Consider the following 24,647-nt stretch of genomic DNA (forward strand, 5'->3'; position numbering starts at 1 on the left):
GATCCCGGGTTTCGGCATGTTGCTATGAGCATACTTGGTTCTAGTTACTCTCTTCGTGTGTTGTAGTTTTGGCACCCATGAAAGTGCGAAATCAGCAGCAAGTGTGGCAGTTTGGAAAAATTCTAAAAATAAAGCAAGACAAAGCAGGTCCGTGAGAAGTGTGTTAAAATGACAGTCCCAGACACAATCTTGGTTTTCTGCAACCTATTTTGAATATGATTTTGATTTCTCTTTTCCTTTGTCGATGTTTGGAGTTTTCACCGTGGAAAAGATCAAAACACCACAAATTAGACGGTCTTAGAATATCGTAAAAAGTTGTGCTTGCAGCCGAAATAGCTCAGTTGGGAGAGCGTTAGACTGAAGATCTAAAGGTCCCTGGTTCGATCCCGGGTTTCGGCATGTTGCTATGAGCGTACTTGGTTCTCGTTTCTCTCTTCGTGTGTTGTAGTTTTGCCACCCATGAAAGTGCGAAATCAGCAGCAAGTCTGGCAGTTTGGGAAAATTCTAAAAATAAAGCAAGACAAAGCAGGTCCGTGAGAAGTGTGTTAAAATGACAGTCCCAGACACATTCTTGGTTTTCTGCAACCTATTTTGAATATGATTTTGATATCTCTTTTCCTTTGTCGATGTTTCGAGTTTTCACCGTGGAAAAGATCAAAACACCACAAATTTGACGGTCTTAGAATATCGTAAAAAGTTGTGCTTGCAGCCGAAATAGCTCAGTTGGGAGAGCGTTAGACTGAAGATCTAAAGGTCCCTGGTTCGATCCCGGGTTTCAGCATGTTGCTATGAGTGTACTTGGTACTCGTTTCTCTCTTCGTGTGTTGTAGTTTTGGCACCCATGAAAGTACGAAATCAGCAGCAAGTCTGGCAGTTTGGGAAAATTCTAAAAATAAAGCAAGACAAAGCAGGTCCGTGAGAAGTGTGTTAAAATGACAGTCCCAGACACATTCTTGGTTTTCTGCAACCTATTTTGAATATGATTTTGATTTCTCTTTTCCTTTGTCGATGTCAAAACACCACAAATTTTACGGTCTTAGAATATCGTAAAAAGTGGCGCTTGCAGCCTAAATAGCTCAGTTGGGAGAGCATTAGACTGAAGATCTAAAGGTCCCTGGTTCAATCCCGGGTTTCGGCATGTTGCTATGAGCGTACTTGGTTCTCGTTTCTCTCTTCGTGTGTTGTAGTTTTGGCACCCATGAAAGTGCGAAATCAGCAGCAAGTCTGGCAGTTTGGGAAAATTCTAAAAATAAAGCAAGACAAAGCAGGTCCGTGAGAAGTGTGTTAAAATGACAGTCCCAGACACATTCTTGGTTTTCTGCAACCTATTTTGAATATGATTTTGATATCTCTTTTCCTTTGTCGATGTTTCGAGTTTTCACCGTGGAAAAGATCAAAACACCACAAATTTGACGGTCTTAGAATATCGTAAAAAGTTGTGCTTGCAGCCGAAATAGCTCAGTTGGGAGAGCGTTAGACTGAAGATCTACAGGTCCCTGGTTCGATCCCGGGTTTCAGCATGTTGCTATGAGTGTACTTGGTACTCGTTTCTCTCTTCGTGTGTTGTAGTTTTGGCACCCATGAAAGTACGAAATCAGCAGCAAGTCTGGCAGTTTGGGAAAATTCTAAAAATAAAGCAAGACAAAGCAGGTCCGTGAGAAGTGTGTTAAAATGACAGTCCCAGACACATTCTTGGTTTTCTGCAACCTATTTTGAATATGATTTTGATATCTCTTTTCCTTTGTCGATGTTTGGAGTTTTCACCGTGGAAAAGATCAAAACACCACAAATTTGACGGTCTTAGAATATCGTAAAAAGTTGTGCTTGCAGCCGAAATAGCTCAGTTGGAAGAGCGTTAGACTGAAGATCTAAAGGTCCCTGGTTCGATCCCGGGTTTCGGCATGTTGTTATGAGTGTACTTGGTACTCGTTTCTCTCTTCGTGTGTTGTAGTTTTGGCACCCATGAAAGTGCGAAATCAGCAGAAAGTCTGGCAGTTTGGGAAAATTCTAAAAATAAAGCAAGACAAAGCAGGTCCGTGAGAAGTGTGTTAAAATGACAGTCCCAGACACATTCTTGGTTTTCTGCAACCTAATTTGAATATGATTTTGATTTCTCTTTTCCTTTGTCGATGTTTAGAGTTTTCACCGTGGAAAAGATCAAAACACCATAAATTTGACGGTCTTAGAATATCGTAAAAAGTTGCCCTTGCAGCCGAAATAGCTCAGTTGGGAGAGCATTAGATTGAAGATCTAAAGGTCCCTGGTTCGATCCCGGGTTTCAGCATGTTGCTATGAGTGTACTTGGTACTCGTTTCTCTCTTTGTGTTTTGTAGTTTTGGCACCCATGAAAGTGCGAAATCAGCAGCAAGTCTGGCAGTTTGGGAAAATTCTAAAAATAAAGCAAGACAAAGCAGGTCCGTGAGAAGTGTGTTAAAATGACAGTCCCAGACACATTCTTGGTTTTCTGCAACCTATTTTGAATATGATTTTGATTTCTCTTTTCCTTTGTCGATGTCAAAACACCACAAATTTTACGGTCTTAGAATATCGTAAAAAGTGGCGCTTGCAGCCTAAATAGCTCAGTTGGGAGAGCGTTAGACTGAAGATCTAAAGGTCCCTGGTTCGATCCCGGGTTTCGGCATGTTGCTATGAGCATACTTGGTTCTAGTTACTCTCTTCGTGTGTTGTAGTTTTGGCACCCATGAAAGTGCGAAATCAGCAGCAAGTGTGGCAGTTTGGAAAAATTCTAAAAATAAAGCAAGACAAAGCAGGTCCGTGAGAAGTGTGTTAAAATGACAGTCCCAGACACAATCTTGGTTTTCTGCAACCTATTTTGAATATGATTTTGATTTCTCTTTTCCTTTGTCGATGTTTGGAGTTTTCACCGTGGAAAAGATCAAAACACCACAAATTAGACGGTCTTAGAATATCGTAAAAAGTTGTGCTTTCAGCCGAAATAGCTCAGTTGGGAGAGCGTTAGACTGAAGATCTAAAGGTCCCTGGTTCAATCCCAGGTTTCGGCATGTTGCTATGAGTGTACTTGGTACTCGTTTCTCTCTTCGTGTGTTGTAGTTTTGGCACCCATGAAAGTGCGAAATCAGCAGAAAGTCTGGCAGTTTGGGAAAATTCTAAAAATATAGCAAGACAAAGCAGGTCCGTGAGAAGTGTGTTAAAATGACAGTCCCAGACACATTCTTGGTTTTCTGCAACCTATTTTGAATATGATTTTGATATCTCTTTTCCTTTGTCGATGTTTGGAGTTTTCACCGTGGAAAAGATCAAAACACCACAAATTTTACGGTCTTAGAATATCGTAAAAAGTTGTGCTTGCAGCCGAAATAGCTCAGTTGGGAGAGCGTTAGACTGAAGATCTAAAGGTCCCTGGTTCGATCCCGGGTTTCGGCATGTTGCTATGAGCGTACTTGGTTCTCGTTTCTCTCTTCGTGTGTTGTAGTTTTGGCACCCATGAAAGTGCGAAATCAGCAGCAAGTCTGGCAGTTTGGGAAAATTCTAAAAATAAAGCAAGACAAAGCAGGTCCGTGAGAAGTGTGTTAAAATGACAGTCCCAGACACATTCTTGGTTTTCTGCAACCTATTTTGAATATGATTTTGATTTCTCTTTTCCTTTGTCGATGTCAAAACACCACATATTTTACGGTCTTAGAATATCGTAAAAAGTTGCGCTTGCAGCCGAAATAGCTCAGTTGGGAGAGCGTTAGACTGAAGATCTGAAGGTCCCTGGTTCGATCCCGGGTTTCGGCATGTTGCTATGAGTGTACTTGGTACTCGTTTGTCTCTTCGTGTGTTGTAGTTTTGGCACCCATGAAAGTGCGAAATCAGCAGAAAGTCTGGCAGTTTGGGAAAATTCTAAAAATAAAGCAAGACAAAGCAGGTCCGTGAGAAGTGTGTTAAAATGACAGTCCCAGACACATTCTTGGTTTTCTGCAACCTATTTTGAATATGATTTTGATTTCTCTTTTCCTTTGTCGATGTTTAGAGTTTTCACCGTGGAAAAGATCAAAACACCACAAATTTGACGGTCTTAGAATATCGTAAAAAGTTGCACTTGCAGCCGAAACAGCTCAGTTGGGAGAGCATTAGATTGAAGATCTAAAGGTCCCTGGTTCGATCCCGGGTTTCAGCATGTTGCTATGAGTGTACTTGGTACTCGTTTCTCTCTTTGTGTTTTGTAGTTTTGGCACCCATGAAAGTGCGAAATCAGCAGCAAGTCTGGCAGTTTGGGAAAATTCTAAAAATAAAGCAAGACAAAGCAGGTCCGTGAGAAGTGTGTTAAAATGACAGTCCCAGACACATTCTTGGTTTTCTGCAACCTATTTTGAATATGATTTTGATTTCTCTTTTCCTTTGTCGATGTCAAAACACCACAAATTTTACGGTCTTAGAATATCGTAAAAAGTGGCGCTTGCAGCCTAAATAGCTCAGTTGGGAGAGCGTTAGACTGAAGATCTAAAGGTCCCTGGTTCGATCCCGGGTTTCGGCATGTTGCTATGAGCATACTTGGTTCTAGTTACTCTCTTCGTGTGTTGTAGTTTTGGCACCCATGAAAGTGCGAAATCAGCAGCAAGTGTGGCAGTTTGGAAAAATTCTAAAAATAAAGCAAGACAAAGCAGGTCCGTGAGAAGTGTGTTAAAATGACAGTCCCAGACACAATCTTGGTTTTCTGCAACCTATTTTGAATATGATTTTGATTTCTCTTTTCCTTTGTCGATGTTTGGAGTTTTCACCGTGGAAAAGATCAAAACACCACAAATTAGACGGTCTTAGAATATCGTAAAAAGTTGTGCTTTCAGCCGAAATAGCTCAGTTGGGAGAGCGTTAGACTGAAGATCTAAAGGTCCCTGGTTCAATCCCGGGTTTCGGCATGTTGCTATGAGTGTACTTGGTACTCGTTTCTCTCTTCGTGTGTTGTAGTTTTGGCACCCATGAAAGTGCGAAATCAGCAGAAAGTCTGGCAGTTTGGGAAAATTCTAAAAATATAGCAAGACAAAGCAGGTCCGTGAGAAGTGTGTTAAAATGACAGTCCCAGACACATTCTTGGTTTTCTGCAACCTATTTTGAATATGATTTTGATATCTCTTTTCCTTTGTCGATGTTTGGAGTTTTCACCGTGGAAAAGATCAAAACACCACAAATTTGACGGTCTTAGAATATCGTAAAAAGTTGTGCTTGCAGCCGAAATAGCTCAGTTGGGAGAGCGTTAGACTGAAGATCTAAAGGTCCCTGGTTCGATCCCGGGTTTCGGCATGTTGCTATGAGCGTACTTGGTTCTCGTTTCTCTCTTCGTGTGTTGTAGTTTTGGCACCCATGAAAGTGCGAAATCAGCAGCAAGTCTGGCAGTTTGGGAAAATTCTAAAAATAAAGCAAGACAAAGCAGGTCCGTGAGAAGTGTGTTAAAATGACAGTCCCAGACACATTCTTGGTTTTCTGCAACCTATTTTGAATATGATTTTGATTTCTCTTTTCCTTTGTCGATGTCAAAACACCACAAATTTTACGGTCTTAGAATATCGTAAAAAGTTGCGCTTGCAGCCGAAATAGCTCAGTTGGGAGAGCGTTAGACTGAAGATCTGAAGGTCCCTGGTTCGATCCCGGGTTTCGGCATGTTGCTATGAGTGTACTTGGTACTCGTTTGTCTCTTCGTGTGTTGTAGTTTTGGCACCCATGAAAGTGCGAAATCAGCAGAAAGTCTGGCAGTTTGGGAAAATTCTAAAAATAAAGCAAGACAAAGCAGGTCTGTGAGAAGTGTGTTAAAATGACAGTCCCAGACACAATCTTGGTTTTCTGCAACCTATGTTGAATATGATTTTGATTTCTCTTTTCCTTTGTCGATGTTTGGCGTTTTCTCCCTGGAAAACATCAAAACACCACAAATTTGACGGTCTTAGAATATCGTAAAATATTGTGTATGCAGCCGAAATAGCTCAGTTGGGAGAGTGTTAGACTGAAGTTCTAAAGGTCCCTGGTTCGATCCCGGGTTTTGGCAGGTTGCTATGTGCGTACTTAATTCTCTTTTCTCTCTTCGTTTGTTGTAGTTTTTGCACCCGTGAATGTGCGAAATCAGCAGCAAGTGTGGCAGTTTGGGAAAATTCTAAAAATAAAGCAAGACAAAGCAGGTCTGTGAGAAGTGTGGTAAAATGACAGTCCCAGACACATTCTTGGTTTTCTGCAACCTATGTTGAATATGATTTTGATTTCTCTTTTCCTTTGTCGATGTTTGGAGTTTTCACCGTGGAAAAGATCAAAACACCACAAATTTGACGGTCTTAGAATATCGTAAAAAGTTGTGCTTGCAGCCGAAATAGCTCAGTTGGGAGAGCGTTAGACTGAAGATCTAAAGGTTCCTGGTACGATCCCAGGTTTCGGTAGGTTGCTATGAGCGTACTTGATTCTCGTTTCTCTCTTCGTGTGTTGTAGTTTTGGCACCCATGAATGTGCGAAATCAGCAGCAAGGATGACAGTTTGGGAAAATTCTAAAAATAAAGCAAGACAAAGCAGGTCTGTGAGAAGTGTGTTAAAATGACAGTCCCAGACACAATCTTGGTTTTCTGCAACCTATGTTGAATATGATTTTGATTTCTCTTTTCCTTTGTCGATGTTTGGAGTTTTCACCGTGGAAAAGATCAAAACACCACAAATTTGACGGTCTTAGAATATCGTAAAAAGTTGTGCTTGCAGCCGAAATAGCTCAGTTGGGAGAGCGTTAGACTGAAGATCTAAAGGTCCCTGGTTCGATCCCGGGTTTCGGCATGTTGCTATGAGCGTACTTGGTTCTCGTTTCTCTCTTCGTGTGTTGTAGTTTTGGCACCCATGAAAGTGCGAAATCAGCAGCAAGTCTGGCAGTTTGGGAAAATTCTCAAAATAAAGCAAGACAAAGCAGGTCCGTGAGAAGTGTGTTAAAATGACAGTCCCAGACACATTCTTGGTTTTCTGCAACCTATTTTGAATATGATTTTGATTTCTCTTTTCCTTTGTCGATGTCAAAACACCACAAATTTTACGGTCTTAGAATATCGTAAAAAGTTGCGCTTGCAGCCGAAATAGCTCAGTTGGGAGAGCGTTAGATTGAAGATCTAAAGGTCCCTGGTTCGATCCCGGGTTTCAGCATGTTGCTATGAGTGTACTTGGTACTCGTTTCTCTCTTCGTGTGTTGTAGTTTTGGCACCCATGAAAGTGCGAAATCAGCAGCAAGTCTGGCAGTTTGGGAAAATTCTAAAAATAAAGCAAGACAAAGCAGGTCCGTGAGAAGTGTGTTAAAATGACAGTCCCAGACACATTCTTGGTTTTCTGCAACCTATTTTGAATATGATTTTGATATCTCTTTTCCTTTGTCGATGTTTCGAGTTTTCACCGTGGAAAAGATCAAAACACCACAAATTTGACGGTCTTAGAATATCGTAAAAAGTTGTGCTTGCAGCCGAAATAGCTCAGTTGGGAGAGCGTTAGACTGAAGATCTAAAGGTCCCTGGTTCGATCCCGGGTTTCAGCATGTTGCTATGAGTGTACTTGGTACTCGTTTCTCTCTTCGTGTGTTGTAGTTTTGGCACCCATGAAAGTACGAAATCAGCAGCAAGTCTGGCAGTTTGGGAAAATTCTAAAAATAAAGCAAGACAAAGCAGGTCCGTGAGAAGTGTGTTAAAATGACAGTCCCAGACACATTCTTGGTTTTCTGCAACCTATTTTGAATATGATTTTGATATCTCTTTTCCTTTGTCGATGTTTGGAGTTTTCACCGTGGAAAAGATCAAAACACCACAAATTTGACGGTCTTAGAATATCGTAAAAAGTTGTGCTTGCAGCCGAAATAGCTCAGTTGGGAGAGCGTTAGACTGAAGATCTAAAGGTCCCTGGTTCGATCCCGGGTTTCGGCATGTTGTTATGAGTGTACTTGGTACTCGTTTCTCTCTTCGTGTGTTGTAGTTTTGGCACCCATGAAAGTGCGAAATCAGCAGAAAGTCTGGCAGTTTGGGAAAATTCTAAAAATAAAGCAAGACAAAGCAGGTCCGTGAGAAGTGTGTTAAAATGACAGTCCCAGACACATTCTTGGTTTTCTGCAACCTATTTTGAATATGATTTTGATTTCTCTTTTCCTTTGTCGATGTTTAGAGTTTTCACCGTGGAAAAGATCAAAACACCACAAATTTGACGGTCTTAGAATATCGTAAAAAGTTGCACTTGCAGCCGAAATAGCTCAGTTGGGAGAGCATTAGATTGAAGATCTAAAGGTCCCTGGTTCGATCCCGGGTTTCAGCATGTTGCTATGAGTGTACTTGGTACTCGTTTCTCTCTTTGTGTTTTGTAGTTTTGGCACCCATGAAAGTGCGAAATCAGCAGCAAGTCTGGCAGTTTGGGAAAATTCTAAAAATAAAGCAAGACAAAGCAGGTCCGTGAGAAGTGTGTTAAAATGACAGTCCCAGACACATTCTTGGTTTTCTGCAACCTATTTTGAATATGATTTTGATTTCTCTTTTCCTTTGTCGATGTCAAAACACCACAAATTTTACGGTCTTAGAATATCGTAAAAAGTGGCGCTTGCAGCCTAAATAGCTCAGTTGGGAGAGCGTTAGACTGAAGATCTTAAGGTCCCTGGTTCGATCTCGGGTTTCGGCATGTTGCTATGAGCATACTTGGTTCTAGTTACTCTCTTCGTGTGTTGTAGTTTTGGCACCCATGAAAGTGCGAAATCAGCAGCAAGTGTGGCAGTTTGGAAAAATTCTAAAAATAAAGCAAGACAAAGCAGGTCCGTGAGAAGTGTGTTAAAATGACAGTCCCAGACACAATCTTGGTTTTCTGCAACCTATGTTGAATATGATTTTGATTTCTCATTTCCTTTGTCGATGTTTGGAGTTTTCACCGTGGAAAAGATCAAAACACCACAAATTTGACGGTCTTAGAATATCGTAAAAAGTTGTGCTTGCAGCCGAAATAGCTCAGTTGGGAGAGCGTTAGACTGAAGATCTAAAGGTCCCTGGTTCAATCCCGGGTTTCGGCATGTTGCTATGAGCGTACTTGGTTCTCGTTTCTCTCTTCGTGTGTTGTAGTTTTGGCACCCATGAAAGTGCGAAATCAGCAGAAAGTCTGGCAGTTTGGGAAAATTCTAAAAATAAAGCAAGACAAAGCAGGTCCGTGAGAAGTGTGTTAAAATGACAGTCCCAGACACATTCTTGGTTTTCTGCAACCTATTTTGAATATGATTTTGATTTCTCTTTTCCTTTGTCGATGTCAAAACACCACAAATTTTACGGTCTTAGAATATCGTAAAAAGTTGCGCTTGCAGCCGAAATAGCTCAGTTGGGAGAGCGTTAGATTGAAGATCTAAAGGTCCCTGGTTCGATCCCGGGTTTCAGCATGTTGCTATGAGTGTGCTTGGTACTCGTTTCTCTCTTCGTGTGTTGTTGTTTTGGCACCCATGAAAGTACGAAATCAGCAGCAAGTCTGGCAGTTTGGGAAAATTCTAAAAATAAAGCAAGACAAAGCAGGTCCGTGAGAAGTGTGTTAAAATGACAGTCCCAGACACATTCTTGGTTTTCTGCAACCTATTTTGAATATGATTTTGATTTCTCTTTTCCTTTGTCGATGTCAAAACACCACAAATTTTACGGTCTTAGAATATCGTAAAAAGTTGCGCTTGCAGCCGAAATAGCTCAGTTGGGAGAGCATTAGACTGAAGATCTAAAGGTCCCTGGTTCAATCCCGGGTTTCGGCATGTTGCTATGAGTGTACTTGGTACTTGTTTCTCTCTTCGTGTGTTGTAGTTTTGGCACCCATGAAAGTGCGTAATCAGCAGAAAGTCTGGCAGTTTGGGAAAATTCTAAAAATATAGCAAGACAAAGCAGGTCCGTGAGAAGTGTGTTAAAATGACAGTCCCAGACACATTCTTGGTTTTCTGCAACCTATTTTGAATATGATTTTGATATCTCTTTTCCTTTGTCGATGTTTGGAGTTTTCACCGTGGAAAAGATCAAAACACCACAAATTTGACGGTCTTAGAATATCGTAAAAAGTTGTGCTTGCAGCAGAAATAGCTCAGTTGGGAGAGCGTTAGACTGAAGATCTAAAGGTCCCTGGTTCGATCCCGGGTTTCGGCATGTTGTTATGAGTGTACTTGGTACTCGTTTCTCTCTTCGTGTGTTGTAGTTTTGGCACCCATGAAAGTGCGAAATCAGCAGAAAGTCTGGCAGTTTGGGAAAATTCTAAAAATAAAGCAAGACAAAGCAGGTCCGTGAGAAGTGTGTTAAAATGACAGTCCCAGACACATTCTTGGTTTTCTGCAACCTATTTTGAATATGATTTTGATTTCTCTTTTCCTTTGTCGATGTTTAGAGTTTTCACCGTGGAAAAGATCAAAACACCACAAATTTGACGGTCTTAGAATATCGGAAAAAGTTGCACTTGCAGCCGAAATAGCTCAGTTGGGAGAGCATTAGATTGAAGATCTAAAGGTCCCTGGTTCAATCCCGGGTTTCAGCATGTTGCTATGAGTGTACTTGGTACTCGTTTCTCTCTTTGTGTTTTGTAGTTTTGGCACCCATGAAAGTGCAAAATCAGCAGCAAGTCTGGCAGTTTGGGAAAATTCTAAAAATAAAGCAAGACAAAGCAGGTCCGTGAGAAGTGTGTTAAAATGACAGTCCCAGACACATTCTTGGTTTTCTGCAACCTATTTTGAATATGATTTTGATTTCTCTTTTCCTTTGTCGATGTCAAAACACCACAAATTTTACGGTCTTAGAATATCGTAAAAAGTTGCGCTTGCAGCCGAAATAGCTCAGTTGGGAGAGCGTTAGACTGAAGATCTAAAGGTCCCTGGTTCGATCCCGGGTTTCGGCATGTTGCTATGAGCGTACTTGGTTCTAGTTTCTCTCTTCGTGTGTTGTAGTTTTGGCACCCATGAAAGTGCGAAATCAGCAGCAAGTGTGGCAGTTTGGAAAAATTCTAAAAATAAAGCAAGACAAAGCAGGTCCGTGAGAAGTGTGTTAAAATGACAGTCCCAGACACAATCTTGGTTTTCTGCAACCTATGTTGAATATGATTTTGATTTCTCTTTTCCTTTGTCGATGTTTGGAGTTTTCACCGTGGAAAAGATCAAAACACCACAAATTTGACGGTCTTAGAATATCGTAAAAAGTTGTGCTTGCAGCCGAAATAGCTCAGTTGGGAGAGTGTTAGACTGAAGATCTAAAGGTCCCTGGTTCGATCCCGGGTTTCGGCATGTTGCTATGAGCGTACTTGGTTCTCGTTTCTCTCTTTGTGTGTTGTAGTTTTGGCACCCATGAAAGTGCGAAATCAGCAGCAAGTCTGGCAGTTTGGGAAAATTCTAAAAATAAAGCAAGACAAAGCAGGTCCGTGAGAAGTGTGTTAAAATGACAGTCCCAGACACATTCTTGGTTTTCTGCAACCTATTTTGAATATGATTTTGATTTCTCTTTTCCTTTGTCGATGTCAAAACACCACAAATTTTACGGTCTTAGAATATCGTAAAAAGTTGTGCTTGCAGCCGAAATAGCTCAGTTGGGAGAGGGTTAGATTGAAGATCTAAAGGTCCCTGGTTCGATCCTGGGTTTCAGCATGTTGCTATGAGTGTACTTGGTACTCGTTTCTCTCTTCGTGTGTTGTAGTTTTGGCACCCATGAAAGTGCGAAATCAGCAGCAAGTCTGGCAGTTTGGGAAAATTCTAAAAATAAAGCAAGACAAAGCAGGTCCGTGAGAAGTGTGTTAAAATGACAGTCCCAGACACATTCTTGGTTTTCTGCAACCTATTTTGAATATGATTTTGATTTCTCTTTTCCTTTGTCGATGTCAAAACACCACAAATTTTACGGTCTTAGAATATCGTAAAAATTTGCACTTGCAGCCGAAATAGCTCAGCTGGGAGAGCGTTAGACTGAAGATCTAAAGGTCCCTGGTTCGATTCCGGGCTTTCGGCATGTTGCTATGAGCGTACTTGGTTCTCGTTTCTCTCTTTGTGTGTTGTAGTTTTGGCACCCATGAAAGTGCGAAATCAGCAGCAAGTCTGGCAGTTTGGGAAAATTCTAAAAATAAAGCAAGACAAAGCAGGTCCGTGAGAAGTGTGTTAAAATGACAGTCCCAGACACATTCTTGGTTTTCTGCAACCTATTTTGAATATGATTTTGATTTCTCTTTTCCTTTGTCGATGTCAAAACACCACAAATTTTACGGTCTTAGAATATCGTAAAAAGTTGTGCTTGCAGCCGAAATAGCTCAGTTGGGAGAGCGTTAGATTGAAGATCTAAAGGTCCCTGGTTCGATCCTGGGTTTCAGCATGTTGCTATGAGTGTACTTGGTACTCGTTTCTCTCTTCGTGTGTTGTAGTTTTGGCACCCATGAAAGTGCGAAATCAGCAGCAAGTCTGGCAGTTTGGGAAAATTCTAAAAATAAAGCAAGACAAAGCAGGTCCGTGAGAAGTGTGTTAAAATGACAGTCCCAGACACATTCTTGGTTTTCTGCAACCTATTTTGAATATGATTTTGATTTCTCTTTTCCTTTGTCGATGTCAAAACACCACAAATTTTACGGTCTTAGAATATCGTAAAAATTTGCACTTGCAGCCGAAATAGCTCAGCTGGGAGAGCGTTAGACTGAAGATCTAAAGGTCCCTGGTTCGATTCCGGGCTTTCGGCATGTTGCTATGAGCGTACTTGGTTCTCGTTTCTCTCTTTGTGTGTTGTAGTTTTGGCACCCATGAAAGTGCGAAATCAGCAGCAAGTCTGGCAGTTTGGGAAAATTCTAAAAATAAAGCAAGACAAAGCAGGTCCGTGAGAAGTGTGTTAAAATGACAGTCCCAGACACATTCTTGGTTTTCTGCAACCTATTTTGAATATGATTTTGATTTCTCTTTTCCTTTGTCGATGTCAAAACACCACAAATTTTACGGTCTTAGAATATCGTAAAAATTTGTGCTTGCAGCCGAAATAGCTCAGTTGGGAGAGCGTTAGACTGAAGATCTAAAGGTCCCTGGTTCGATCCTGGGTTTCGGCATGTTGCTATGAGCATACTTGGTTCTAGTTTCTCTCTTCGTGTGTTGTAGTTTTGGCACCCATGAAAGTGCGAAATCAGCAGCAAGTGTGGCAGTTTGGAAAAATTCTAAAAATAAAGCAAGACAAAGCAGGTCCGTGAGAAGTGTGTTAAAATGACAGTCCCAGACACAATCTTGGTTTTATGCAACCTATGTTGAATATGATTTTGATTTCTCTTTTCCTTTGTCGATGTTTGGAGTTTTCACCGTGGAAAAGATCAAAACACCACAAATTTGACGGTCTTAGAATATCGTAAAAAGTTGCGCTTGCAGCCGAAATAGCTCAGTTGGGAGAGCGTTAGATTGAAGATCTAAAGGTCCCTGGTTCGATCCCGGGTTTCAGCATGTTGCTATGAGTGTACTTGGTACTCGTTTCTCTCTTCGTGTGTTGTAGTTTTGGCACCCATGAAAGTGCGAAATCAGCAGCAAGTCTGGCAGTTTGGGAAAATTCTAAAAATAAAGCAAGACAAAGCAGGTCCGTGAGAAGTGTGTTAAAATGACAGTCCCAGACACATTCTTGGTTTTCTGCAACCTATTTTGAATATGATTTTGATTTCTCTTTTCCTTTGTCGATGTCAAAACACCACAAATTTTACGGTCTTAGAATATCGTAAAAAGTTGCGCTTGCAGCCGAAATAGCTCAGTTGGGAGAGCGTTAGATTGAAGATCTAAAGGTCCCTGGTTCGATCCCGGGTTTCGGCATGTTGCTATGAGCGTACTTGGTTCTCGTTTCTCTCTTCGTGTGTTGTAGTTTTGGCACCCATGAAAGTGCGAAATCAGCAGCAAGTCTGGCAGTTTGGGAAAATTCTAAAAATAAAGCAAAATAAAGCAAGACAAAGCAGGTCCGTGAGAAGTGTGTTAAAATGACAGTCCCAGACACATTCTTGGTTTTCTGCAACCTATTTTGAATATGATTTTGATTTCTCTTTTCCTTTGTCGATGTTTGGAGTTTTCACCGTGGAAAAGATCAAAACACCACAAATTTTACGGTCTTAGAATATCGTAAAAAGTTGCGCTTGCAGCTGAAATAGCTCAGTTGGGAGAGCGTTAGACTGAAGATCTAAAGGTCCCTGGTTCGATCCCGTGTTTCGGCATGTTGCTATGAGCGTACTTGGTTCTCGTTTCTCTCTTCGTGTGTTGTAGTTTTGGCACCCATGAAAGTGCGAAATTAGCAGCAAGTCTGGCAGTTTGGGAAAATTCTAAAAATAAAGCAAGACAAAGCAGGTCCGTGAGAAGTGTGTTAAAATGACAGTCCCAGACACATTCTTGGTTTTCTGCAACCTATTTTGAATATGATTTTGATTTCTCTTTTCCTTTGTCGATGTTTGGAGTTTTCACCGTTGAAAAGATCAAAACACCACAAATTTGACGGTCTTAGAATATCGTAAAAAGTTGTGCTTGCAGCCGAAATAGCTCAGTTGGGAGAGCGTTAGACTGAAGATCTAAAGGTCCCTGGTTCGATCCCGGGTTTCGGCATGTTGCTATGAGTGTACTTGGTACTCGTTTCTCTCTTCGTGTGTTGTAGTTTTGGCACCCATGAAAGTGCGAAATCAGCAGAAAGTCTGGCAGTTTGGGAAAATTCTAAAAATAAAGCAAGACAAAGCAAGTCCGTGAGAAGAGTGTTAAAATGACAGTCCCAGACACAATCTTGGTTTTCTGCAACCTATTTTGAATATGATTTTGATTTCTCTTTTCCTTTGTCGATGTCAAAACACCACAAATTTTACGGTCTTAGAATATCGTAAAAAGTTGCGCTTGCAGCCGAAATAGCTCAGTTGGTAGAGCGTTAGATTGAAGATCTAAAGGTCCCTGGTTCGATCCCGGGTTTCAGTATGTTGTTATGAGTGTACTTGGTACTCGTTTCTCTCTTCGTGTGTTGTAGTTTTGGCACCCATGAAAGTGCGAAATCAGCAGCAAGTCTGGCAGTTTGGGAAAATTCTAAAAATAAAGCAAGACAAAGCAGGTCCGTGAGAAGTGTGTTAAAATTACAGTCCCAGACACATTCTTGGTTTTCTGCAACCTATTTTGAATATGATTTTGATTTCTCTTTTCCTTTGTCGATGTCAAAACACCACAAATTTTACGGTCTTAGAATATCGTAAAAAGTTGCGCTTGCAGCCGAAATAGCTCAGTTGGGAGAGCGTTAGATTGAAGATCTAAAGGTCCCTGGTTCGATCCCGGGTTTCAGCATGTTGCTATGAGTGTACTTTGTACTCGTTTCTCTCTTCGTGTGTTGTAGTTTTGGCACCCATGAAAGTGCGAAATCAGCAGCAAGTCTGACAGTTTGGGAAAATTCTAAAAATATAGCAAGACAAAGCAGGTCCGTGAGAAGTGTGTTAAAATGACAGTCCCAGACACATTCTTGGTTTTCTGCAACCTATTTTGAATATGATTTTGATTTCTCTTTTCCTTTGTCGATGTCAAAACACCACAAATTTTACGGTCTTAGAATATCGTAAAAAGTTGCGCTTGCAGCCGAAATAGCTCAGTTGGGAGAGCGTTAGATTGAAGATCTAAAGGTCCCTGGTTCGATCCCGGGTTTCAGCATGTTGCTATGAGTGTACTTGGTACTCGTTTCTCTCTTCGTGTGTTGTTGTTTTGGCACCCATGAAAGTACGAAATCAGCAGCAAGTCTGGCAGTTTGGGAAAATTCTAAAAATAAAGCAAGACAAAGCAGGTCCGTGAGAAGTGTGTTAAAATGACAGTCCCAGACACATTCTTGGTTTTCTGCAACCTATTTTGAATATGATTTTGATTTCTCTTTTCCTTTGTCGATGTCAAAACACCACAAATTTTACGGTCTTAGAATATCGTAAAAAGTTGCGCTTGCAGCCGAAATAGCTCAGTTGGGAGAGCGTTAGACTGAAGATCTAAAGGTCCCTGGTTCAATCCCGGGTTTCGGCATGTTGCTATGAGTGTACTTGGTACTCGTTTGTCTCTTCGTGTGTTGTAGTTTTGGCACCCATGAAAGTGCGAAATCAGCAGAAAGTCTGGCAGTTTGGGAAAATTCTAAAAATAAAGCAAGACAAAGCAGGTCTGTGAGAAGTGTGTTAAAATGACAGTCCCAGACACAATCTTGGTTTTCTGCAACCTATGTTGAATATGATTTTGATTTCTCTTTTCCTTTGTCGATGTTTGGCGTTTTCTCCCTGGAAAACATCAAAACACCACAAATTTGACGGTCTTAGAATATCGTAAAATATTGTGTATGCAGCCGAAATAGCTCAGTTGGGAGAGTGTTAGACTGAAGTTCTAAAGGTCCCTGGTTCGATCCCGGGTTTTGGCAGGTTGCTATGTGCGTACTTAATTCTCTTTTCTCTCTTCGTTTGTTGTAGTTTTTGCACCCGTGAATGTGCGAAATCAGCAGCAAGTGTGGCAGTTTGGGAAAATTCTAAAAATAAAGCAAGACAAAGCAGGTCTGTGAGAAGTGTGGTAAAATGACAGTCCCAGACACATTCTTGGTTTTCTGCAACCTATGTTGAATATGATTTTGATTTCTCTTTTCCTTTGTCGATGTTTGGAGTTTTCACCGTGGAAAAGATCAAAACACCACAAATTTGACGGTCTTAGAATATCGTAAAAAGTTGTGCTTGCAGCCGAAATAGCTCAGTTGGGAGAGCGTTAGACTGAAGATCTAAAGGTTCCTGGTACGATCCCAGGTTTCGGTAGGTTGCTATGAGCGTACTTGATTCTCGTTTCTCTCTTCGTGTGTTGTAGTTTTGGCACCCATGAATGTGCGAAATCAGCAGCAAGGATGACAGTTTGGGAAAATTCTAAAAATAAAGCAAGACAAAGCAGGTCTGTGAGAAGTGTGTTAAAATGACAGTCCCAGACACAATCTTGGTTTTCTGCAACCTATGTTGAATATGATTTTGATTTCTCTTTTCCTTTGTCGATGTTTGGAGTTTTCACCGTGGAAAAGATCAAAACACCACAAATTTGACGGTCTTAGAATATCGTAAAAAGTTGTGCTTGCAGCCGAAATAGCTCAGTTGGGAGAGCGTTAGACTGAAGATCTAAAGGTCCCTGGTTCGATCCCGGGTTTCGGCATGTTGCTATGAGCGTACTTGGTTCTCGTTTCTCTCTTCGTGTGTTGTAGTTTTGGCACCCATGAAAGTGCGAAATCAGCAGCAAGTCTGGCAGTTTGGGAAAATTCTCAAAATAAAGCAAGACAAAGCAGGTCCGTGAGAAGTGTGTTAAAATGACAGTCCCAGACACATTCTTGGTTTTCTGCAACCTATTTTGAATATGATTTTGATTTCTCTTTTCCTTTGTCGATGTCAAAACACCACAAATTTTACGGTCTTAGAATATCGTAAAAAGTTGCGCTTGCAGCCGAAATAGCTCAGTTGGGAGAGCGTTAGATTGAAGATCTAAAGGTCCCTGGTTCGATCCCGGGTTTCAGCATGTTGCTATGAGTGTACTTGGTACTCGTTTCTCTCTTCGTGTGTTGTAGTTTTGGCACCCATGAAAGTGCGAAATCAGCAGCAAGTCTGGCAGTTTGGGAAAATTCTAAAAATAAAGCAAGACAAAGCAGGTCCGTGAGAAGTGTGTTAAAATGACAGTCCCAGACACATTCTTGGTTTTCTGCAACCTATTTTGAATATGATTTTGATATCTCTTTTCCTTTGTCGATGTTTCGAGTTTTCACCGTGGAAAAGATCAAAACACCACAAATTTGACGGTCTTAGAATATCGTAAAAAGTTGTGCTTGCAGCCGAAATAGCTCAGTTGGGAGAGCGTTAGACTGAAGATCTAAAGGTCCCTGGTTCGATCCCGGGTTTCAGCATGTTGCTATGAGTGTACTTGGTACTCGTTTCTCTCTTCGTGTGTTGTAGTTTTGGCACCCATGAAAGTACGAAATCAGCAGCAAGTCTGGCAGTTTGGGAAAATTCTAAAAATAAAGCAAGACAAAGCAGGTCCGTGAGAAGTGTGTTAAAATGACAGTCCCAGACACATTCTTGGTTTTCTGCAACCTATTTTGAATATGATTTTGATATCTCTTTTCCTTTGTCGATGTTTGGAGTTTTCACCGTGGAAAAGATCAAAACACCACAAATTTGACGGTCTTAGAATATCGTAAAAAGTTGTGCTTGCAGCCGAAATAGCTCAGTTGGGAGAGCGTTAGACTGAAGATCTAAAGGTCCCTGGTTCGATCCCGGGTTTCGGCATGTTGTTATGAGTGTACTTGGTACTCGTTTCTCTCTTCGTGTGTTGTAGTTTTGGCACCCATGAAAGTGCGAAATCAGCAGAAAGTCTGGCAGTTTGGGAAAATTCTAAAAATAAAGCAAGACAAAGCAGGTCCGTGAGAAGTGTGTTAAAATGACAGTCCCAGACACATTCTTGGTTTTCTGCAACCTATTTTGAATATGATTTTGATTTCTCTTTTCTTTTGTCGATGTTTAGAGTTTTCACCGTGGAAAAGATCAAAACACCACAAATTTGACGGTCTTAGAATATCGTAAAAAGTTGCACTTGCAGCCGAAATAGCTCAGTTGGGAGAGCATTAGATTGAAGATCTAAAGGTCCCTGGTTCGATCCCGGGTTTCAGCATGTTGCTATGAGTGTACTTGGTACTCGTTTCTCTCTTTGTGTTTTGTAGTTTTGGCACCCATGAAAGTGCGAAATCAGCAGCAAGTCTGGCAGTTTGGGAAAATTCTAAAAATAAAGCAAGACAAAGCAGGTCCGTGAGAAGTGTGTTAAAATGACAGTCCCAGACACATTCTTGGTTTTCTGCAACCTATTTTGAATATGATTTTGATTTCTCTTTTCCTTTGTCGATGTCAAAACACCACAAATTTTACGGTCTTAGAATATCGTAAAAAGTGGCGCTTGCAGCCTAAATAGCTCAGTTGGGAGAGCGTTAGACTGAAGATCTTAAGGTCCCTGGTTCGATCTCGGGTTTCGGCATGTTGCTATGAGCATACTTGGTTCTAGTTACTCTCTTCGTGTGTTGTAGTTTTGGCACCCATGAAAGTGCGAAATCAGCAGCAAGTGTGGCAGTTTGGAAAAATTCTAAAAATAAAGCAAGACAAAGCAGGTCCGTGAGAAGTGTGTTAAAATGACAGTCCCAGACACAATCTTGGTTTTCTGCAACCTATGTTGAATATGATTTTGATTTCTCATTTCCTTTGTCGATGTTTGGAGTTTTCACCGTGGAAAAGATCAAAACACCACAAATTTGACGGTCTTAGAATATCGTAAAAAGTTGTGCTTGCAGCCGAAATAGCTCAGTTGGGAGAGCGTTAGACTGAAGATCTAAAGGTCCCTGGTTCAATCCCGGGTTTCGGCATGTTGCTATGAGCGTACTTGGTTCTCGTTTCTCTCTTCGTGTGTTGTAGTTTTGGCACCCATGAAAGTGCGAAATCAGCAGAAAGTCTGGCAGTTTGGGAAAATTCTAAAAATAAAGCAAGACAAAGCAGGTCCGTGAGAAGTGTGTTAAAATGACAGTCCCAGACACATTCTTGGTTTTCTGCAACCTATTTTGAATATGATTTTGATTTCTCTTTTCCTTTGTCGATGTCAAAACACCACAAATTTTACGGTCTTAGAATATCGTAAAAAGTTGCGCTTGCAGCCGAAATAGCTCAGTTGGGAGAGCGTTAGATTGAAGATCTAAAGGTCCCTGGTTCGATCCCGGGTTTCAGCATGTTGCTATGAGTGTGCTTGGTACTCGTTTCTCTCTTCGTGTGTTGTTGTTTTGGCACCCATGAAAGTACGAAATCAGCAGCAAGTCTGGCAGTTTGGGAAAATTCTAAAAATAAAGCAAGACAAAGCAGGTCCGTGAGAAGTGTGTTAAAATGACAGTCCCAGACACATTCTTGGTTTTCTGCAACCTATTTTGAATATGATTTTGATTTCTCTTTTCCTTTGTCGATGTCAAAACACCACAAATTTTACGGTCTTAGAATATCGTAAAAAGTTGCGCTTGCAGCCGAAATAGCTCAGTTGGGAGAGCATTAGACTGAAGATCTAAAGGTCCCTGGTTCAATCCCGGGTTTCGGCATGTTGCTATGAGTGTACTTGGTACTTGTTTCTCTCTTCGTGTGTTGTAGTTTTGGCACCCATGAAAGTGCGTAATCAGCAGAAAGTCTGGCAGTTTGGGAAAATTCTAAAAATATAGCAAGACAAAGCAGGTCCGTGAGAAGTGTGTTAAAATGACAGTCCCAGACACATTCTTGGTTTTCTGCAACCTATTTTGAATATGATTTTGATATCTCTTTTCCTTTGTCGATGTTTGGAGTTTTCACCGTGGAAAAGATCAAAACACCACAAATTTGACGGTCTTAGAATATCGTAAAAAGTTGTGCTTGCAGCAGAAATAGCTCAGTTGGGAGAGCGTTAGACTGAAGATCTAAAGGTCCCTGGTTCGATCCCGGGTTTCGGCATGTTGTTATGAGTGTACTTGGTACTCGTTTCTCTCTTCGTGTGTTGTAGTTTTGGCACCCATGAAAGTGCGAAATCAGCAGAAAGTCTGGCAGTTTGGGAAAATTCTAAAAATAAAGCAAGACAAAGCAGGTCCGTGAGAAGTGTGTTAAAATGACAGTCCCAGACACATTCTTGGTTTTCTGCAACCTATTTTGAATATGATTTTGATTTCTCTTTTCCTTTGTCGATGTTTAGAGTTTTCACCGTGGAAAAGATCAAAACACCACAAATTTGACGGTCTTAGAATATCGGAAAAAGTTGCACTTGCAGCCGAAATAGCTCAGTTGGGAGAGCATTAGATTGAAGATCTAAAGGTCCCTGGTTCAATCCCGGGTTTCAGCATGTTGCTATGAGTGTACTTGGTACTCGTTTCTCTCTTTGTGTTTTGTAGTTTTGGCACCCATGAAAGTGCAAAATCAGCAGCAAGTCTGGCAGTTTGGGAAAATTCTAAAAATAAAGCAAGACAAAGCAGGTCCGTGAGAAGTGTGTTAAAATGACAGTCCCAGACACATTCTTGGTTTTCTGCAACCTATTTTGAATATGATTTTGATTTCTCTTTTCCTTTGTCGATGTCAAAACACCACAAATTTTACGGTCTTAGAATATCGTAAAAAGTTGCGCTTGCAGCCGAAATAGCTCAGTTGGGAGAGTGTTAGACTGAAGATCTAAAGGTCCCTGGTTCGATCCCGGGTTTCGGCATGTTGCTATGAGCGTACTTGGTTCTCGTTTCTCTCTTTGTGTGTTGTAGTTTTGGCACCCATGAAAGTGCGAAATCAGCAGCAAGTCTGGCAGTTTGGGAAAATTCTAAAAATAAAGCAAGACAAAGCAGGTCCGTGAGAAGTGTGTTAAAATGACAGTCCCAGACACATTCTTGGTTTTCTGCAACCTATTTTGAATATGATTTTGATTTCTCTTTTCCTTTGTCGATGTCAAAACACCACAAATTTTACGGTCTTAGAATATCGTAAAAAGTTGTGCTTGCAGCCGAAATAGCTCAGTTGGGAGAGGGTTAGATTGAAGATCTAAAGGTCCCTGGTTCGATCCTGGGTTTCAGCATGTTGCTATGAGTGTACTTGGTACTCGTTTCTCTCTTCGTGTGTTGTAGTTTTGGCACCCATGAAAGTGCGAAATCAGCAGCAAGTCTGGCAGTTTGGGAAAATTCTAAAAATAAAGCAAGACAAAGCAGGTCCGTGAGAAGTGTGTTAAAATGACAGTCCCAGACACATTCTTGGTTTTCTGCAACCTATTTTGAATATGATTTTGATTTCTCTTTTCCTTTGTCGATGTCAAAACACCACAAATTTTACGGTCTTAGAATATCGTAAAAATTTGCACTTGCAGCCGAAATAGCTCAGCTGGGAGAGCGTTAGACTGAAGATCTAAAGGTCCCTGGTTCGATTCCGGGCTTTCGGCATGTTGCTATGAGCGTACTTGGTTCTCGTTTCTCTCTTTGTGTGTTGTAGTTTTGGCACCCATGAAAGTGCGAAATCAGCAGCAAGTCTGGCAGTTTGGGAAAATTCTAAAAATAAAGCAAGACAAAGCAGGTCCGTGAGAAGTGTGTTAAAATGACAGTCCCAGACACATTCTTGGTTTTCTGCAACCTATTTTGAATATGATTTTGATTTCTCTTTTCCTTTGTCGATGTTTGGAGTTTTCACCGTGGAAAAGATCAAAACACCACAAATTTTACGGTCTTAGAATATCGTAAAAAGTTGCGCTTGCAGCTGAAATAGCTCAGTTGGGAGAGCGTTAGACTGAAGATCTAAAGGTCCCTGGTTCGATCCCGTGTTTCGGCATGTTGCTATGAGCGTACTTGGTTCTCGTTTCTCTCTTCGTGTGTTGTAGTTTTGGCACCCATGAAAGTGCGAAATTAGCAGCAAGTCTGGCAGTTTGGGAAAATTCTAAAAATAAAGCAAGACAAAGCAGGTCCGTGAGAAGTGTGTTAAAATGACAGTCCCAGACACATTCTTGGTTTTCTGCAACCTATTTTGAATATGATTTTGATTTCTCTTTTCCTTTGTCGATGTTTGGAGTTTTCACCGTTGAAAAGATCAAAACACCACAAATTTGACGGTCTTAGAATATCGTAAAAAGTTGTGCTTGCAGCCGAAATAGCTCAGTTGGGAGAGCGTTAGACTGAAGATCTAAAGGTCCCTGGTTCGATCCCGGGTTTCGGCATGTTGCTATGAGTGTACTTGGTACTCGTTTCTCTCTTCGTGTGTTGTAGTTTTGGCACCCATGAAAGTGCGAAATCAGCAGAAAGTCTGGCAGTTTGGGAAAATTCTAAAAATAAAGCAAGACAAAGCAAGTCCGTGAGAAGAGTGTTAAAATGACAGTCCCAGACACAATCTTGGTTTTCTGCAACCTATTTTGAATATGATTTTGATTTCTCTTTTCCTTTGTCGATGTCAAAACACCACAAATTTTACGGTCTTAGAATATCGTAAAAAGTTGCGCTTGCAGCCGAAATAGCTCAGTTGGTAGAGCGTTAGATTGAAGATCTAAAGGTCCCTGGTTCGATCCCGGGTTTCAGTATGTTGTTATGAGTGTACTTGGTACTCGTTTCTCTCTTCGTGTGTTGTAGTTTTGGCACCCATGAAAGTGCGAAATCAGCAGCAAGTCTGGCAGTTTGGGAAAATTCTAAAAATAAAGCAAGACAAAGCAGGTCCGTGAGAAGTGTGTTAAAATTACAGTCCCAGACACATTCTTGGTTTTCTGCAACCTATTTTGAATATGATTTTGATTTCTCTTTTCCTTTGTCGATGTCAAAACACCACAAATTTTACGGTCTTAGAATATCGTAAAAAGTTGCGCTTGCAGCCGAAATAGCTCAGTTGGGAGAGCGTTAGATTGAAGATCTAAAGGTCCCTGGTTCGATCCCGGGTTTCAGCATGTTGCTATGAGTGTACTTTGTACTCGTTTCTCTCTTCGTGTGTTGTAGTTTTGGCACCCATGAAAGTGCGAAATCAGCAGCAAGTCTGACAGTTTGGGAAAATTCTAAAAATATAGCAAGACAAAGCAGGTCCGTGAGAAGTGTGTTAAAATGACAGTCCCAGACACATTCTTGGTTTTCTGCAACCTATTTTGAATATGATTTTGATTTCTCTTTTCCTTTGTCGATGTCAAAACACCACAAATTTTACGGTCTTAGAATATCGTAAAAAGTTGCGCTTGCAGCCGAAATAGCTCAGTTGGGAGAGCGTTAGATTGAAGATCTAAAGGTCCCTGGTTCGATCCCGGGTTTCAGCATGTTGCTATGAGTGTACTTGGTACTCGTTTCTCTCTTCGTGTGTTGTTGTTTTGGCACCCATGAAAGTACGAAATCAGCAGCAAGTCTGGCAGTTTGGGAAAATTCTAAAAATAAAGCAAGACAAAGCAGGTCCGTGAGAAGTGTGTTAAAATGACAGTCCCAGACACATTCTTGGTTTTCTGCAACCTATTTTGAATATGATTTTGATTTCTCTTTTCCTTTGTCGATGTCAAAACACCACAAATTTTACGGTCTTAGAATATCGTAAAAAGTTGCGCTTGCAGCCGAAATAGCTCAGTTGGGAGAGCGTTAGACTGAAGATCTAAAGGTCCCTGGTTCAATCCCGGGTTTCGGCATGTTGCTATGAGTGTACTTGGTACTCGTTTGTCTCTTCGTGTGTTGTAGTTTTGGCACCCATGAAAGTGCGAAATCAGCAGAAAGTCTGGCAGTTTGGGAAAATTCTAAAAATAAAGCAAGACAAAGCAGGTCTGTGAGAAGTGTGTTAAAATGACAGTCCCAGACACAATCTTGGTTTTCTGCAACCTATGTTGAATATGATTTTGATTTCTCTTTTCCTTTGTCGATGTTTGGCGTTTTCTCCCTGGAAAACATCAAAACACCACAAATTTGACGGTCTTAGAATATCGTAAAATATTGTGTATGCAGCCGAAATAGCTCAGTTGGGAGAGTGTTAGACTGAAGTTCTAAAGGTCCCTGGTTCGATCCCGGGTTTTGGCAGGTTGCTATGTGCGTACTTAATTCTCTTTTCTCTCTTCGTTTGTTGTAGTTTTTGCACCCGTGAATGTGCGAAATCAGCAGCAAGTGTGGCAGTTTGGGAAAATTCTAAAAATAAAGCAAGACAAAGCAGGTCTGTGAGAAGTGTGGTAAAATGACAGTCCCAGACACATTCTTGGTTTT

The 24,647-nt window shown here is 41.0% G+C and overlaps 17 non-coding genes across 17 annotated transcripts; all 17 read left to right on the forward strand.

Moving 5' to 3' along the window:
• The first annotated feature begins 326 nt into the window (after positions 1–326).
• On the forward strand, positions 327–399 carry TRNAF-GAA (transfer RNA phenylalanine (anticodon GAA)). The gene has a single exon. It is a non-coding gene; the product is annotated as a tRNA-Phe (tRNA).
• Positions 400–1,829: 1,430 nt separating this feature from the next.
• On the forward strand, positions 1,830–1,902 carry TRNAF-GAA (transfer RNA phenylalanine (anticodon GAA)). Its single transcript has one exon. It is a non-coding gene; the product is annotated as a tRNA-Phe (tRNA).
• A 1,048-nt stretch (positions 1,903–2,950) lies between these two features.
• TRNAF-GAA (transfer RNA phenylalanine (anticodon GAA)) lies at positions 2,951–3,023 on the forward strand. Its single transcript has one exon. It is a non-coding gene; the product is annotated as a tRNA-Phe (tRNA).
• A 309-nt stretch (positions 3,024–3,332) lies between these two features.
• TRNAF-GAA (transfer RNA phenylalanine (anticodon GAA)) lies at positions 3,333–3,405 on the forward strand. Its single transcript has one exon. It is a non-coding gene; the product is annotated as a tRNA-Phe (tRNA).
• A 1,405-nt stretch (positions 3,406–4,810) lies between these two features.
• Positions 4,811–4,883, forward strand: TRNAF-GAA (transfer RNA phenylalanine (anticodon GAA)). Its single transcript has one exon. It is a non-coding gene; the product is annotated as a tRNA-Phe (tRNA).
• A 309-nt stretch (positions 4,884–5,192) lies between these two features.
• Positions 5,193–5,265, forward strand: TRNAF-GAA (transfer RNA phenylalanine (anticodon GAA)). Its single transcript has one exon. It is a non-coding gene; the product is annotated as a tRNA-Phe (tRNA).
• Positions 5,266–6,695: 1,430 nt separating this feature from the next.
• On the forward strand, positions 6,696–6,768 carry TRNAF-GAA (transfer RNA phenylalanine (anticodon GAA)). Its single transcript has one exon. It is a non-coding gene; the product is annotated as a tRNA-Phe (tRNA).
• A 1,048-nt stretch (positions 6,769–7,816) lies between these two features.
• Positions 7,817–7,889, forward strand: TRNAF-GAA (transfer RNA phenylalanine (anticodon GAA)). Its single transcript has one exon. It is a non-coding gene; the product is annotated as a tRNA-Phe (tRNA).
• Positions 7,890–8,937: 1,048 nt separating this feature from the next.
• TRNAF-GAA (transfer RNA phenylalanine (anticodon GAA)) lies at positions 8,938–9,010 on the forward strand. Its single transcript has one exon. It is a non-coding gene; the product is annotated as a tRNA-Phe (tRNA).
• Positions 9,011–10,772: 1,762 nt separating this feature from the next.
• Positions 10,773–10,845, forward strand: TRNAF-GAA (transfer RNA phenylalanine (anticodon GAA)). Its single transcript has one exon. It is a non-coding gene; the product is annotated as a tRNA-Phe (tRNA).
• Positions 10,846–14,454: 3,609 nt separating this feature from the next.
• TRNAF-GAA (transfer RNA phenylalanine (anticodon GAA)) lies at positions 14,455–14,527 on the forward strand. The gene has a single exon. It is a non-coding gene; the product is annotated as a tRNA-Phe (tRNA).
• Positions 14,528–15,882: 1,355 nt separating this feature from the next.
• On the forward strand, positions 15,883–15,955 carry TRNAF-GAA (transfer RNA phenylalanine (anticodon GAA)). The gene has a single exon. It is a non-coding gene; the product is annotated as a tRNA-Phe (tRNA).
• Positions 15,956–17,028: 1,073 nt separating this feature from the next.
• On the forward strand, positions 17,029–17,101 carry TRNAF-GAA (transfer RNA phenylalanine (anticodon GAA)). The gene has a single exon. It is a non-coding gene; the product is annotated as a tRNA-Phe (tRNA).
• Positions 17,102–18,149: 1,048 nt separating this feature from the next.
• On the forward strand, positions 18,150–18,222 carry TRNAF-GAA (transfer RNA phenylalanine (anticodon GAA)). The gene has a single exon. It is a non-coding gene; the product is annotated as a tRNA-Phe (tRNA).
• A 1,048-nt stretch (positions 18,223–19,270) lies between these two features.
• TRNAF-GAA (transfer RNA phenylalanine (anticodon GAA)) lies at positions 19,271–19,343 on the forward strand. Its single transcript has one exon. It is a non-coding gene; the product is annotated as a tRNA-Phe (tRNA).
• A 3,241-nt stretch (positions 19,344–22,584) lies between these two features.
• On the forward strand, positions 22,585–22,657 carry TRNAF-GAA (transfer RNA phenylalanine (anticodon GAA)). Its single transcript has one exon. It is a non-coding gene; the product is annotated as a tRNA-Phe (tRNA).
• A 1,355-nt stretch (positions 22,658–24,012) lies between these two features.
• TRNAF-GAA (transfer RNA phenylalanine (anticodon GAA)) lies at positions 24,013–24,085 on the forward strand. Its single transcript has one exon. It is a non-coding gene; the product is annotated as a tRNA-Phe (tRNA).
• The last annotated feature ends 562 nt before the right edge of the window (positions 24,086–24,647 follow it).

Source organism: Eleutherodactylus coqui, chromosome 3, assembly GCF_035609145.1.
Source record: "Eleutherodactylus coqui strain aEleCoq1 chromosome 3, aEleCoq1.hap1, whole genome shotgun sequence".
NCBI lineage: Eukaryota > Metazoa > Chordata > Amphibia > Anura > Eleutherodactylidae > Eleutherodactylus > Eleutherodactylus coqui.